This window comes from Myodes glareolus, chromosome X, assembly GCF_982192425.1.
Source record: "Myodes glareolus chromosome X, mMyoGla1.1, whole genome shotgun sequence".
Classification (NCBI taxonomy): Eukaryota; Metazoa; Chordata; class Mammalia; order Rodentia; family Cricetidae; genus Myodes; species Myodes glareolus.
In genome coordinates, this window is record NC_142053.1 from 99939112 (window position 1) to 99954037 (window position 14926).

The 14926-nt window shown below is 34.5% G+C and overlaps 1 protein-coding gene across 8 annotated transcripts in view; it reads right to left on the reverse strand.

Moving 5' to 3' along the window:
• Dmd (dystrophin) overlaps window positions 1-14926 on the reverse strand; it is a 2257783-nt gene that overhangs the window by 1925469 nt on the left and 317388 nt on the right. The window lies entirely within an intron of this gene.

Here is a 14926-nt window from a genome sequence, read left to right on the forward strand (position 1 = left end):
CTCTCAGGTTTCCTCCTATTTGCCACCATTAGAGAGTCAAGCTCCATATACTGTGTCATTCATGGGAAACATGGTTCTCCATAGAAGATAGTATTTAAGTTGGAGCTCTAATGTACCTCTTTGAATTTTGTGCAGTTCCTAGTACTATTAATGAGCCTTTGCTCTGTTTTGCAATTGTCATTCCAGCTTGGGTTATAAGGTTGCCAGGTAAAATTTAGGAGCAAAGAGAAGCATTTATATTGTTTCTATGTTCTGACTATTACAAATAATGATGCCAATGCCCATCCACCAAAGAATGGATAAAAGAAAATGTGGTACATTTACATAACGGAGTATTACACAGCGAAAAAAATGACATCTTGAAATTTGCAGGCAAATGCATAGATCTAGAAAATACCATACTGAGTGAGGTATCCTAGACCCAGAAAGACAAACATAATATGCACTTACTCATAAGTAGCTTTTAGACATAAAACAAAGAAAAAGGCCACCTTCAATTCACAACGCCAGAGAATCTAGACAACAAAGAGAACCCTAAAAGAGACATACATGGATCTAATTAATCTACATGGGAAGTAGAAAAAGACAGGATATCCTGAGTAAACTGGGAGCATGGCGATCATGGTAGAAGAGGAGGAGGGAAGAATGAAAGGGAGTGGAAAATTATATATAAGTTAATAAAAACAATAAAAAAGAACAAAGAGAAATTTACTTTATTTTCCTTGACTAAATATGATTATTGTATTCTTATCCCAAAAGTGAACATGTGAAATTCTTGCCCCCAAATATGAATAGTGTGAACAAATAGCTTCTGTTATTTCTCTTTGCTGGTGTTCTTGTCATTTTTCCAGATTTGGGGAAAATATGTGCAGATTTCTGTGTTTGATCAATTTTGTTTAAGATGGCGTCTGGAGTATGTAGTTCCAGCTGCCCTTAGTCACTTTCTGTATCCCGGGTTAGCCTTGAATTTAGTCTTTCAGGTTTCAGGTTAGCCTCTCAAGTGCTAGGATTACGCTGTCTTCTTTATTTAGACCCATGTTGAAAACTTAGGTATTTCAGCAAAGTTTAACCCTCCATTTTGTCTTGAATAAATAGTTACAAACAGAGGTTGATAACGGCCTCAGGTGCAGAGCATAAGAGGCTACAGAGTGTTTGCTCTTAAATGAGCCTTCCATATAACATCCCCTTCATTCACAGATTAGGGATCATCAAGAAAGAGGGTCAGATGGGCTTAAGAGCCAGAAGTAGTGAATTACTACAATGGACCTGTTCTCCAGACACAGAGAGGCACTTGTACCTATGACCTCGCAGTGGTTGTTCTGTCAGCTCACACAGACCTGCAAAGGCTGAAAACAAACTCCCAGTATGGGAATGGGGCACGCTGCTCCAACCCAGGCTGAGGAGCTATGCATACTTGATTACTGTCCAGAGAAGAAAAGAGGTACTTTTTTTTTATGAACTTGGCAACTAATAGGTACAAGGTTTTAAGAGTTTTCTTTAAATATTTGGCAACTAACTGGTACAAGATTTTAAAATTATATATTATTCTTTTTATTATATTTCTTTTCCTAAAGGAGATTCATGAAAATATTTCATACTCTTTCCTTAGATCTTTCGCCATTTAATACTATCTGACTATATAGTACGATGTCACACTCTTTTAAAACAAGTTACATCTTTCCTGTTGCTTTTGGTGCTTTTTTTTTGGATTTTCGAGACAGGGTTTCCCATGTAAAAGCTGAGAATGGGGGCTTGTATCTGTAACTCTAGTGATAGTGGGCAGCAGAGAGGGAGTCAGAGATGACAAATAGCTAAAGCTTACTGACCAGCCAGTATAGCTGAATCCATGGACTTTGGATTCAGTGAAAGACTTTGTCTTAAAAAACTAAAGAATGATTCAAACACCCGATATTGATCTCTGGCATTCAAAATTACATGTGTGCAGATATACCTGTGTGCACTAATGTGCAAACACATACAACCGTTTATTCACAGAGATATATTACACACATACACACAGGTAGAAAAGAAAAAATTCCAGTTAAGCTTGTTTCTTGTTTTTGCTGTTCTGTGAGTGTTACTATACTTAGCTAATTACTTCATGTTCACTATAAATTATATGCAAAAAAGTCCTTTATTTTGCATGCATAGAATATAGAAATTTTATATTCTACTAGTTTACTGAGGCGTTTCACTGGTATTAATTTCTACTAATGTATATCTTTTTAATATTAGGATTTCTTTTTCTTGGCTTAAAATATCATACATGGAGATTGGAATTCTGCTACTTCTCTCTGCAATTATCTGCTGTAGTATTACTTTACTTTATCAGGTTGCTATTTCTAGAACAATGTTATATAAAATCAAACACAACTAGAGGATTAATATGCTTTTTATCTTTAATATAAAAATATAATCTGGGCCTTCATTCAAAAATGAGATTGTTTTTAAACTTAAATGTAATACAAATTATACTATGTTAAATTAAAGTGGTCAGGGCTTTCTAGTTATCATGGTGCTTTTTTAAACATAAAGAGTTGATTCATTGTGTCAAAAATTAATACTTCAGAGTTGAAAGTAAAGAAAAGTTTTTGATTACTAGATGTTTTGTGAAATAACATACAACATGAAAATAGTCCCTGAAAATAACACAAAAATACCCAAGAAAGATGAAATTTAGAAAATAATACAATGCAAGAGTTATGTTGATTTGCTAGTAGAAAATTAAAATGTGAGCATGGCCTGACTAACCTTAGTGAGTCAACAAAGAAAATGACATAAATCTAGGGAAGGTATATATAGGAATAAAAGAGAGAGAGAAAGTTTAGAGGGGAAAGTTAAAGAAGGGGAGAGAAGAGATTAATCAGTATGTATTATATACATGTAAGTGACTGTCAAAATAAGGCTAATGAATAAAATAAATAATGGGAAAAAAAGCAGAGAAAAAGTTCACTCTAAAATTTGACTGCAAATTTTCACTTCTGCTATATTTGTAACAGATCTAACATGAAAACTGCTCAACTTTTTATTAACTAGCATCTAAATGAACAAATTGTCATTCACTTGTAAAATAAAACAGCGATAAATGCCATAAATTATTGAAAAATCCACAGAAAGCTGAGCAGAGTGACTGCAGAATTCCAAACAAGATGATGAGTACATAATTATTGAATACATATTCTAGAGTTAATGTCATATTAAATGGTGAGAGAAGAGAGGCATACTGTTCTAGGTTACTTTTCTATTGCTGTGATAAAAACACTGACCAGAAGTAACTTGGAGGGGAGATAATTTATTTCGTCTTACACGTCATAGTCCATAAATGAGGGAAATCAGGTAAGATCCTAAGCTAGTAACCAGAAGGAAATAACTGAAATAGAGGCCGTGGAGGAATGTTACTTACTGGCTTGATACAAGTAGCTTGCTCAGCCTGCTTTCTCACACACTTCCAGGGTGGTACTGTCCACAGTGAACTGCATCCTCCCACATCAGTCACTAATCAAGAAAATTCCCCATAGATATGCCCATGGAAATTATGAGGGACGCAACATCAGTGGAGGTTCCCTCTTCCCAGGTGATTCCAGTTTGTTGCAAGTTGACAGAAACTAGCCAGCATACCTACTGACAATATTTGGAAGAAGGTAACAATGTTCTCTTTCACTAAGACTTTTCAACCTTAACACAATAGAAAAAAGAGAACACATGTGTTAATGTTAAAGTAGTTAATACATTTTATTCACTGATGACATGATTATATCCATAGAAAATTTGAAATGACTGACAATAGAACACCTCATGAAAACAGTAGAAGTTTTACAATATGAGCTAATATATATAATCATGTAGTCACTTTCTTACATGTCAACAGTAAACAAATGAAATTGGAAATATTAGTATCAGCTACTATAGATACAAATGAAATAAATTAGATATGATTGAGACAATTAGATTACAGTTAAAGAAAACAAAGAATAAAATAAATGGGCCCTTGTCCGTTTCCATGGAAATATAGACTCAATATTTTCAACATGTTATCTTAAATTAATGAATAAGCACAGTCCCAGTCAAAAGGCTAATATATTATTCATGGTTTTCAAGTTTATATATAGAGAGAAAGAGACTCAGAATAGCACACATAATAATGAAAGAAAACAAAGCTGAAAGGCTTACTGGAGTTGACTTAAAGTATTACCATGAAATAATCAAAGCACTGTGATATTGGTAAACAACAGACAGATAGATCAACGTTATAGAATAAGAAGCAAAGGAACAGACCTATATGAACAGTTAGCTGACCTTTGACAAAAGGACAACAGCATAAGACTTAAGCAAAAAAAATATTGTGCTTGAACAACTGGATATCCTTATTCAAAAAGGAAAATTATACAGGTGTAGATCTTTCAGTTTTTACAAAGCATAACTTGAAATGAATCACAGACCTTGTGGTGCTTAATTTTAGATGCCAGACTGATTATACTAAGAATCAAATACTTAGAGTCACAGACTTTCCAACAATGAAAAGTATTGAGTCTGAATGGATTAAGTTGGGAAAATCCTCCCTTTATGTGGGTCAGTCTAATGCAATCAACTGGGAATCAAGTGAGAACAAAAAACAGAAGACTAATTTGCCTGTCTTCCCCAAGAAAACAACTTGTTCTGGTATCTTAGGCTTTTGGGCTATATAGTATTATAGGTTTACATAAATGACCTTTTGGATTTTCTGTGTTTTGTTGTTTATCTAAAATTTGAGTCATCTTCCCAGACTCCAAGGTCCTCAAAACTAGACTGAGTCTACTATTAAAATAACTTAAAAACTTAACCACTACCAGCCAACGCTCATGACACTGGAGGGACTCTGAAAGCTACAGGAAGAGGCAGAGAAAGTTAATCATCAAGATCTCCCGTCACTGACCTGTCTACAATATGTACTGGTGAAATAGTGTTACAAATGTTATAGGAGTAATTAACCACTTTCTGATTGAATTTAAGGCTCAAGCCATGAACTGAAGCCTCTATCTAATACTGCTGAGGTGGCCAAGAACCTGAACTAATCAGCTTATGAACACAGGGCAATAGAGGAAAGCCTAATACTATTATCCTGCTAAAGCAATGGTTCTCAACATTCCTAATGCTGCAAACTTTCAATATAGTTTCTCATGCTGTGGTGAACCTCAACCACAAAATTATTTTTATTGTTACTTCGTAACTGCAATATTGCTACTGTTATGAATCATAATGTAAATATCTCATTTTCTGTTGGAGTTAGGTGACCCTGTGAAAGGATCTATCGAACCCAAAGGGATCATAACCCACATGTTGAGAACTGGTAAAGTGTGGGGGCCACAGAAATAGATCTGTTTCACCTTGACTAAAGGTCAGAGAGTTTAAGCCTATTCATGTTCCTTCAAGGTTATTGAGAGTAGATATAACTTAACAAAGATATCTTGACCTAAGGTCAAGTATTTGGTGTTTTGATTATTAAGACAGTAATTACTTTGTCAGTTCCTTGTATTGTGATAAAAATGTCTTTTGCTTTATTCACCTTTTTTTTGGGATGGGATATTTAAAGATCACAAGAAATAGATACAGACAGATTTCAGCATTCACTGGGTTGCCGTCCGGCACTATCCTATGTCTCTGTATTTCTTTTGTATCTCTGTTTATTCTGCCTAGCATTTCTGATCCACAAGCCCCTACCTTAGAATGTATGAGCCCATTAAGGTTGGACGCTGACAGATGTCGCCCCAGTGTGTGACTAGGACAGTAAAGCAAAGAAATGACCGCTAATGACATACTGCTCTACTTATAATTCAGTATCTCTGTTTGACCTTATATCAGAGAAGTTTTTTTCTTGCAGTAAACGGAAATTAAATACAGACATCCACAATTGGAAAATATGAAGTGAGAGACTCAGAACCACTCAGTCCAAAATGAGATATCTTGATCAAAACCCTCCCCATCATAATTCAGGAATCTATATGGAAGAGGAGGCAGATAGGGTACAAAAGCCAGAGATTGTCATTGACTCCAAGGAAACAATGTCCTTGAGACATAACAGGACTGAAGCAAATATGAACTCACAGAGACTGTGGCAACACACAAGGCCTGTAATGGTTCAAGCCAGAACAGATCCCAACACTGAAAGAAGGAATTGGACTTAGTTCCCAACCCAACCATTAAGCTCTCTGCAACTGATACTCACTAGTAAAAGAAATCATTTTCTTCTATATAGATTTTCAGAGTATCTTAACCAAATGACAGGGCAGGGCAAACCCCATAACCAGAAGTAGTTGGCCATCACAAAATGAACTCAATAGTATATTTATAGAAATGTGTCATCGTTTGTACCCCTCTTTTTTATCTTTTGTTTATTTAGTTTGATTTTCATTTTTATGTTTTTGTGAGGCTTTTTACTCTGTGATTCTGGGTATTTTAGTTTTGTTTTTGATTTTTATATTTTAAAAAGAGAAAGAAAAAAGCACATAAAGTTGAGTGGTTGGGGAAAAACTAGAGGAAGGAGAGGGAAACATGATTGAATATATTGCATGAAAACTTTTTTCAACAAAAAGTAGAACATCTGAGATACAGCAGATATACAACAAATGACATGATATTATAGAATTTACACATATTTGTGTTAAAATATGCTTTCTCCTCTGTTGCTTTTTCTTTTTTCATGCAGAGTCTCACCACCTAGCTCTGACTGACCTGAAAATTGCTTTGTAGATCAGATTGGCCTCAAATACAAAGGTACACCTGTCTCTACATTCAAAGGGTTGGAACTGAAAGTATATGCCACTTTACCTACGAAAAAAATTTGATTGAATAAAAATGGTTATTTAAGAAAGATAATAGTGTCGTATATATTTAAAATACTCACTGTATGACATAGAAGGCATGAGTGACTTTGATAAGAAGAACAGCTCTTAGAACTCCTACACTTGATGAATTATATAGATTGAAATAACTGCTTTTCTTTTAGAAAGAAAACAAATCTCACTCATTCTCATTACAGTTAGCTAAAAATAAACATTGGAATGCATTCACTAGCATTTCAAATTAAGGAATCTACTAGTCTCCTTTCATCAATTAGTCACAATTTTGTCATTTTTCCATACACACAGATTTTGGGTAGTGAAATCTAGTTTAAATTAGGACAAGAATAAGCAAAGCCATTCTTCAAACCACATTCTGCATTTGGCTACCAAAATCTTCACAAACCTGGCCTCTCCCTGCTTTGTGAGGCATTTTTATGAGTGAATTTATAACCGTGGGTTGTGATTCTGGCAAAATTAATCATAATTTTATAAAACATCTAGGAAGTCAAGGAAATCTTCACAAGGTAAAAATAAAAAAAATAATAAACTGCTCAATAAGTAGAGTATACTGGAAGGACCATAGATTGTCACTGAATGAGATGATACCACTGAAACTAAGTAAAAAAAAAAAGTTGACAAGAATTACATTGTTATAGATTAAATAATTTTAGTGACAGAAAAAGTGAAAATTAAATCAATATTGATAATAAGTTAAACTGTTTTCCAAACTTTGTGAGTAAGTATTTAAAATTTTCTACTCATCTTCTATGTATTCATGGAAAGGAAGAAACAAAAGAGACCTGAAACTAAAGCAAGTGTAGGGCTTTTCAGCCAACAAGAAACAGAAGGAAAGGTCCTTTCCTCTGAGGACTCACTAGTCTCTCAGTGTTGTTTCTTTAAACATCTTCGGTAGAGCTGGTTAAATAACTCAGACTTAATGACTATGGTTTTCAAAGCATGGTTCTTGGACATGCTCTATCAGAATCATCTAGAAATCTGCTAGAAATGCAAATGCCTAGACTTGCTACCGTACTGGAATTGGAAATCCTGTCTGTGAATTCCAGGAATAAACCCTGCAAAATACTCTTGGAATGACTCATATGTTGCATTATTCTGAAGTGTGTATTTTATCAAATATATCTCCATAGCAAATATAACCCACTTGCCCTTTCATTGTACATGCATGCACATATTTCTTACATGAAAACTGAAGGCTTCCTACTAAATTTTTTGTGAAAGATTAACAGCGGTCAGACTGCTGAGCAGTGTGGTGGTGGCACAGTCCTTTACTCCAAGCACTTGGGAGGCAGAGGCAGGCAGAACTCTGTGAGTTCAAGGCCAGCCTGGTCTACAGGAGCTAGTTTCAGGACAGGCTCCAAAGCTACAGTGAAACCCTGTCTCGAAAAACAAAACAAACAAACAACAACAAAACGAAACAAAACAAAAACTCCTGCCTCAATAATCTATCAGGCCTTAGTGCTTTAAAACTTCTGTGATTTTTTTTCACCCAAAATAATATAAAATTGTTGGTCCTAAAAACTTTCATCATCACCACTAACCTGAAATTCCAGAGTTTTAATCATTATACCATTTTGCATACACTTCCATCTGCCTTCATTTCTTTTCCCTTTGCTTCTGCATGTACAATGTCAAGTGTAACTTTCATTTTCAAAGTCATCCACCTCTCTAAGCAATTCATGTGTACCCCCACAGCACTTTTACTATATTAAAAGCAAACTACACTTTTTAACCACTTATTCAGTTATTATTAGTTATTATCAATTAATTATTATTAATTATTAACTAGAATCATCTCTTGTTTAGTGGCAACTCTTAAAGCAAACCCATCTTATATTATTATACCTTCATCAGCATAAGATACTATGCCTGGCACACACAGATGGTACTCAATTACAAGATTATTTTAGCAACAATATACTTCTGGAGACATAAGTGCCAACTATCCTATACAAAATGAAAATAAATCACAAAAGTGAACTTGTCTTATTCTTTTTATAAATTAAATGTTTATTTATTGTGTTTGGATATGTTTATTTATATGTGCATGTGTTTCAATACACACATCCCACAGGCACATAATGTAGAGAGGAAAGAGACAATTTGCAACAGTTTTCTTCTTTTACTGTGTGGAATATGGTGATTCAATTCAAGTCATCAAGCTTGGAACCAAACGCTTTAACCCACTGAGGAATCTTCACCATGTCCAATTTTGTGTATCTCGATTAGAAAGCTATATATGGCCCCAAGGAAGAATAAAGACAATAAATAATACATTTACCCATCAGTTGTAAGTAGTATGTTCTTTTTCCAACTTTGTTGGCAAGAATATTGCTAATTGGTCAATAATTACATCTCAAGTTAAATGGGCTTACCACTGATACCACTACATACTATACAGCAATAGCAACTGGCAATTTCAAGTCTGTATTAAGATACTTCAGAACATATAACACAGAAAGTAAAATTTATGCACCTTTTAAAATTAACTGAAGTATTGAGATCACAATAAAAATCAGTTAAATGATAACAAAATATTTCTAAGAAAGATTAGCCTTTCAGTGAAAACAGTGAGACCTATAAAATCCCATTTTATTTAATTAACTGAATTAACTTCCTGGTTTGTTATCTGCATTCCAAATAAAATGAGACTTAGGAACATACTAAAGGGAATGATTCTCAGTGAGCTGAACCATTAACACAATATCTAGATTTAAAATCTGGACACATTCTACAAGTGTTCGTAACAATAAGTATTACAGTTGTGGAGTCTACACACACAAAAGTCCAATTTTGAATTTCTCATAAAATTTATATTACTTAATAAATCATCTCACGTACAATAACTTGTTGATGACTATTAGAAATCAGATGTAATATTCACATTAAACTATTTGGTTTGAGTTATTTAACTGAAAACTACATTACTTCTCTCACCAAAAATGTAAAAATGCTATCACTCTGTTGATATTAATTTGAATATATTGAAATTCAAACACATGTACTCGATAGAAAAGCCTTATGAAGAATATTTATGTCTTGGTACAGTTAAATAATAAAAAGTGGATCAAAGTAGTAGTTACAGCATTCACTATCTTCTTTAAAATGTTTTCAATGTCTTCTAGCCATGTTCTCAGTTTTCATTGTTCTTACTATTTTTACAATGCATTAAGAAAAGTGCAATATTGTATTAATAGAGAAGATATCAGAAAAACAGAAGATGTGGAAGTATCATGGATTTCAGGAGTCTTGTTCCTGGTTTGATCTTCTTAGCCACAAACCTTAAACAAGCCACCAAATTGTCCACTTTTCTTTGCTTTAGTATTCATTTATTAGGTCATTGAAAAGTTAACCACAAAAATATAATTCTCAATATCATTTATATGGAGCTATACAAAAATAAAATGTTCTGAATTCTTAGAATTTCTTCTTCCTGTACCAATACTATTCACCCTAAAACATTGGCCCATATTCAAGTATTACCAAAGCCTGGTACACATTTTAGTATCCTTCATCTTCTTTTAAGATCTGATTTTTCTCAATAACAAAGAATAGGAACGAAGAGGAAGTTAGGGGCAGAAAAGCTAGTTTATAACTTAGGTAATCATTCCACGACACAACAACTCTGCCCTAGTAATTCTACTAACTTAGGTATTGTAAATGAGAGTGCAGTGAAACCACTGAACTGGACCACTCTGTGGGTGGAAAAAAAGGTTTACTGGAAGAAATCAAACTGTTCGTCTGCCTACAAGAATAGAGTGCGGCAGCTTGTTGGGAAAGTGAGTGGATTTTATATGACTGTCAGCAAGATGGGGATCACTGACCTGAAACAGGCTGTTAGGATTAATCAGGAACTAGATGCCCCTGCCCCACATAGCTGAGTAATGGGAGCAGATAAGGGACGTAGTGGTTTTCCTGCTAAACAGAAACCAGCCTTGAGAAACGCCTGAGGAATGCTGAGTTTAGGCTTCTGTTTACCCAATCACAGTCCTTCCTGGATTACACTCAGGTCATCATTTAGAGTATTATCAGCAGCACTACTGTTTGGGGGCCCACTTTGGACCTAACAAATATTTCGTATAGTACTTTTATACAGATTTACTGATCATAAATTTTGAACTCATTCAAACTTAGTGTTTGGGCAACATATAATAAATGCATAGGGCATGGATTGATACACAGAGGAGAACAAGATAATAAAACATAAATAACTATTCAATTTTATCTATTTTATGACAAGAAATATGTAAAACCCTGCAAAAGAGATGAGCAGATATCTATGCAACTCTCAAAACTGCTAGCTATGAAAATCTAGGCTCAGAGAGTTTCAATCTCTTTCATCAAAACATTTGGGATCAAAAGTATTTCAAAGTTCTCAATTTTTACTATTCTGGAATGTTTCTATAGATCCTACTGATTGAGAATTTCACATCTAAAAATTTGAAATGAAAGTCTCCAAAGCCCAAGAAATATTTCGAATGTCATCTCAGGGATCAGAAGCACCTGCCTAAGGAAGAGTTATAAATTTTCCAAATGTAAACAAGAAAAGCAAGGCTATCAGGGCAGCCAGACAAAAGAGTGATTTGATGACCTTCCTCAAAGACAGAGTGTAGAACCTACAGTGTGAACTTCAGCACCCTGTTCTGATATGTGATGTGTTAAAAACATCCCAGCAAAATGTCTGTCTAATACAGAGACGAAGGACATAGTTTTCAACCACTGCAAAGCCTTTTGTTCCTGAGCAAATTATTGCGTGTGGATCAGACGTTTAGACACGATCGCTTGACCTTAAGCATAGTCCTGTGAGAAGAATAAATAAAAGGACACTATTTATATTGTTGTGAGCGCTGTTAGAAATGGAAGCAAGGAGAACAATGCAAAATACTATCAAATTTGGGGTGGGACTAAAAGTGGGAGAGATACTAACTGCTGTAGTGAAAGAAACAAAGAAGTAGAATTCACTATACACTATGATGTAGAACTAAAATTCATGCTTATTTTATTAGCTCGACAAAATTATGAGGATAATGATTGCAATTTAAATGTCATGTTTTCAAGGGGGCAAGATGATAGCACTGGAAATAAAAGTAAATAAGTGGGCGAGGTCAGTACATAAATCACATAAATATAATTCTTTCAATTCAGAACAGTGCTCCAGCAATAAGAAAATGACACCATTTCTGTTTTATTATTTACAATGTTCTTTTCATATATGTTTTATTGTAAGTAGATGTGGACTTATAAACAATATAAGATTAATGACGTTTAAATTTTATGTATTTCTCTTGAAAATCAGTTGCGCATAATATTTTGCCTTAGAACATCATGTGATGTGGAAAAGCCCATTGTAGACTGACAACTGAAATTTAAGTTTTTAGGTATTTTTTTTTAGGAAACATCTGATACATACAAATGTGGATGTCAATTTGTGAAGTCAGATCTCACCTTCTACCTTCCCTTGGGATCTGAGGATTGATTGCATTAACTTAAGCTCCTGCCCTTAGACAACAGCTCCTTTATCGACTGAACCTTCTTAACCATGCCAAGATTCACAATCTTCCTGTTGTTTTGAATATGGCATGCCCTTCATACTGGCTAGAAGGTAAATCATGAAGCATCTTCATGGGAATCATATTAAGTCAGTGAATGGTACTTCACCATATTGTTACCCTGGTAGGATGAGTCCTAGCTTTTTAGTGTAGACATCCAGGTCAGCAATGATGATATAAATGTGCTATTGTTCCACAGGCTGTTAAATATTCATAGACAAAAGTAATTATATACTCCCAGCTTGTGTTAGTCAGAAATAAGGTGCATATTAAACTTGGAATACCTAAACAGAAAGATGTAACTAAACCATACATATCATGATAGTAATTATACATAGTAAAGACCAAAATTGTTACATAACTCATTGGGAGATAGACATTATATTTTACAATTGACCTAGTAATAAAAATTTTCATTCCCATTTTTGTCCTCACATACATAAAAGCACATATTGTGAAAAATTGCATTTGGTGATGACTTTAAATCTGTGCTTTCTTTTCATAAACCTAGGTAAATGAACACATTTTTATAATATGAATTATATTTGTCATGGGTAAACACCAGACATTTCTTTGGGATTATAACATATCTACAAATTACATGGAAAGAATATTTACCTTGAATTAATCTTATCTTGAAATGACTTTGTGTTTCTGTTAAGATAAATATTGTTTGCTTATCTATATAGAATGGATGTGATGAATGACATTCTAGTAGAAATTTTTGGAATAGAAGGTTAATATGAGAGCTATTTAGAAAAAGAGATAGGACTTAGTTTAAAATTGTACTGAAGAATTGAAAAATCTGTGGGATTTACTGCAAACACATATCTGGCTTCTAGTGACACGAAAATGCTAAGGATATCTTTAACCATGTGCATTTCTTTAAAACAGCCTGTCTGTGGCTTTACAAAGTAAGAAAGATATACTTTTCTATGACTCTAAAATTTGCTAATATCCTATAAATGTACTTGCCTGCCTTAGTGATAAAACTTTGCATTTCTATTCATTGTATTGCTGTATATTTACAGGACTGTATTTAATTTAACACACGGGAAACAATTATTTTCCATTTTTTGTTTCCAAAGTATTCTTCAGCATATTTTTTACTTAGAATTTTTCTATTTTTAAAAGCTCACCATAAAACTAATTACCTATACTAATGAGCAATAGTATCTGGCCATTTAGTATACTAATAATTAACACTGAGAATACAGGGAAAATGCATATTCTTGAATAGACTCGTATTTTACTCATTTGTTAAGAAAGTTTTTCTCTAGGTTAGAAAACTGCTTCTTTAAATAACTCAAATGATATTTTCAGTTCTCCATCAGCACTTAGGTTCAAGCATTCAAACACATGAGACTATGGAGGCCATACCTATTTAGACCACCACATTATACTTCCTGGTCCCCATATGCTTGTAGCTATATCACACATTTAGTGCAACTTATAAGTCCCCAGCGTCTATCCCAGTCTCTACAATGTTTAAAAGACCAAAGTTCAAAGTTTCATCTGAGATTCAAGACATCACTTACCTGTAATCCTTCATGAAATCAAAAGTAAAAAGAACAGATCACATATTTCCAGAACATAGAGAAGGGAGCACAGTGAGGGAGTGCTGAATGGATGAAAGCAGGAGGCCAAAAACCAACTGAGCAAAACTCAAAAATCTGCATACCCATATCTGATGTCAAAGTACTCTACAAATCTACAACTCATTTCAGTTATGTTGACTGCAACACACTTCATTGTCTTTTTTTATTTATTTATTTACTTATTATGTATACAATATTCTGTCTGCAAACCAGAAGAGGGCACAAGACCTCATTACAGATGGTTGTGAGCCACCATGTGGTTGCTGGGAATTGAACTCAGGACCTTTGGAAGAGCAGGCAATGCTCTTAACCCCTAAGCCATCTCTCTAGCCCCCACTTCTTTGTCTTTAGCTGTTTATATTCCATGTTAAAAGCTTTCCTCTGCAGGTATTCCATAACTCTGATAACTCCAACATCTTAGGGTCTCCAAAACAATCGAAGCTTCAGTTTCACAGTTTTATGCAATAGACTCCTTGGGCCTCGATTCAGGGTTAACCCTGACACATTTCTGGCTGCATCAACTTTCCTTAGTCACAGAGGAAGATTCCATAACTCCTTTCTTGTATCTTTGACTTTAAAGCCATGCCCATGTGGCTGAACCTGCCAAGTCCTGCTGCATTTGGGAATGGAACATGGACCACTTGTTTAATTATATCTTCATCAGCTTTCTGTTTTCAATGGCTTCTTCACTGCCTGAACTGTCTGTCGTGAAACAGGATTGATAGACCAGGCTGGCCTTGAACTCAGAAATCTCCTGCCTCTGCCTCTGTAGTGCTGGGATAGAAAGAGTGCACCACCATACCTGGCTATGAGCTTATCTTTAATTCCTTTCCACTGGTTGAAAGATTAACTTGGTGAGATCTTGCCCTGAGATCACAACTACCATTATTCTATTTCTTGGTACGATTATCTCCTTGGACATAGGACTTAGCTCTGTTCTACT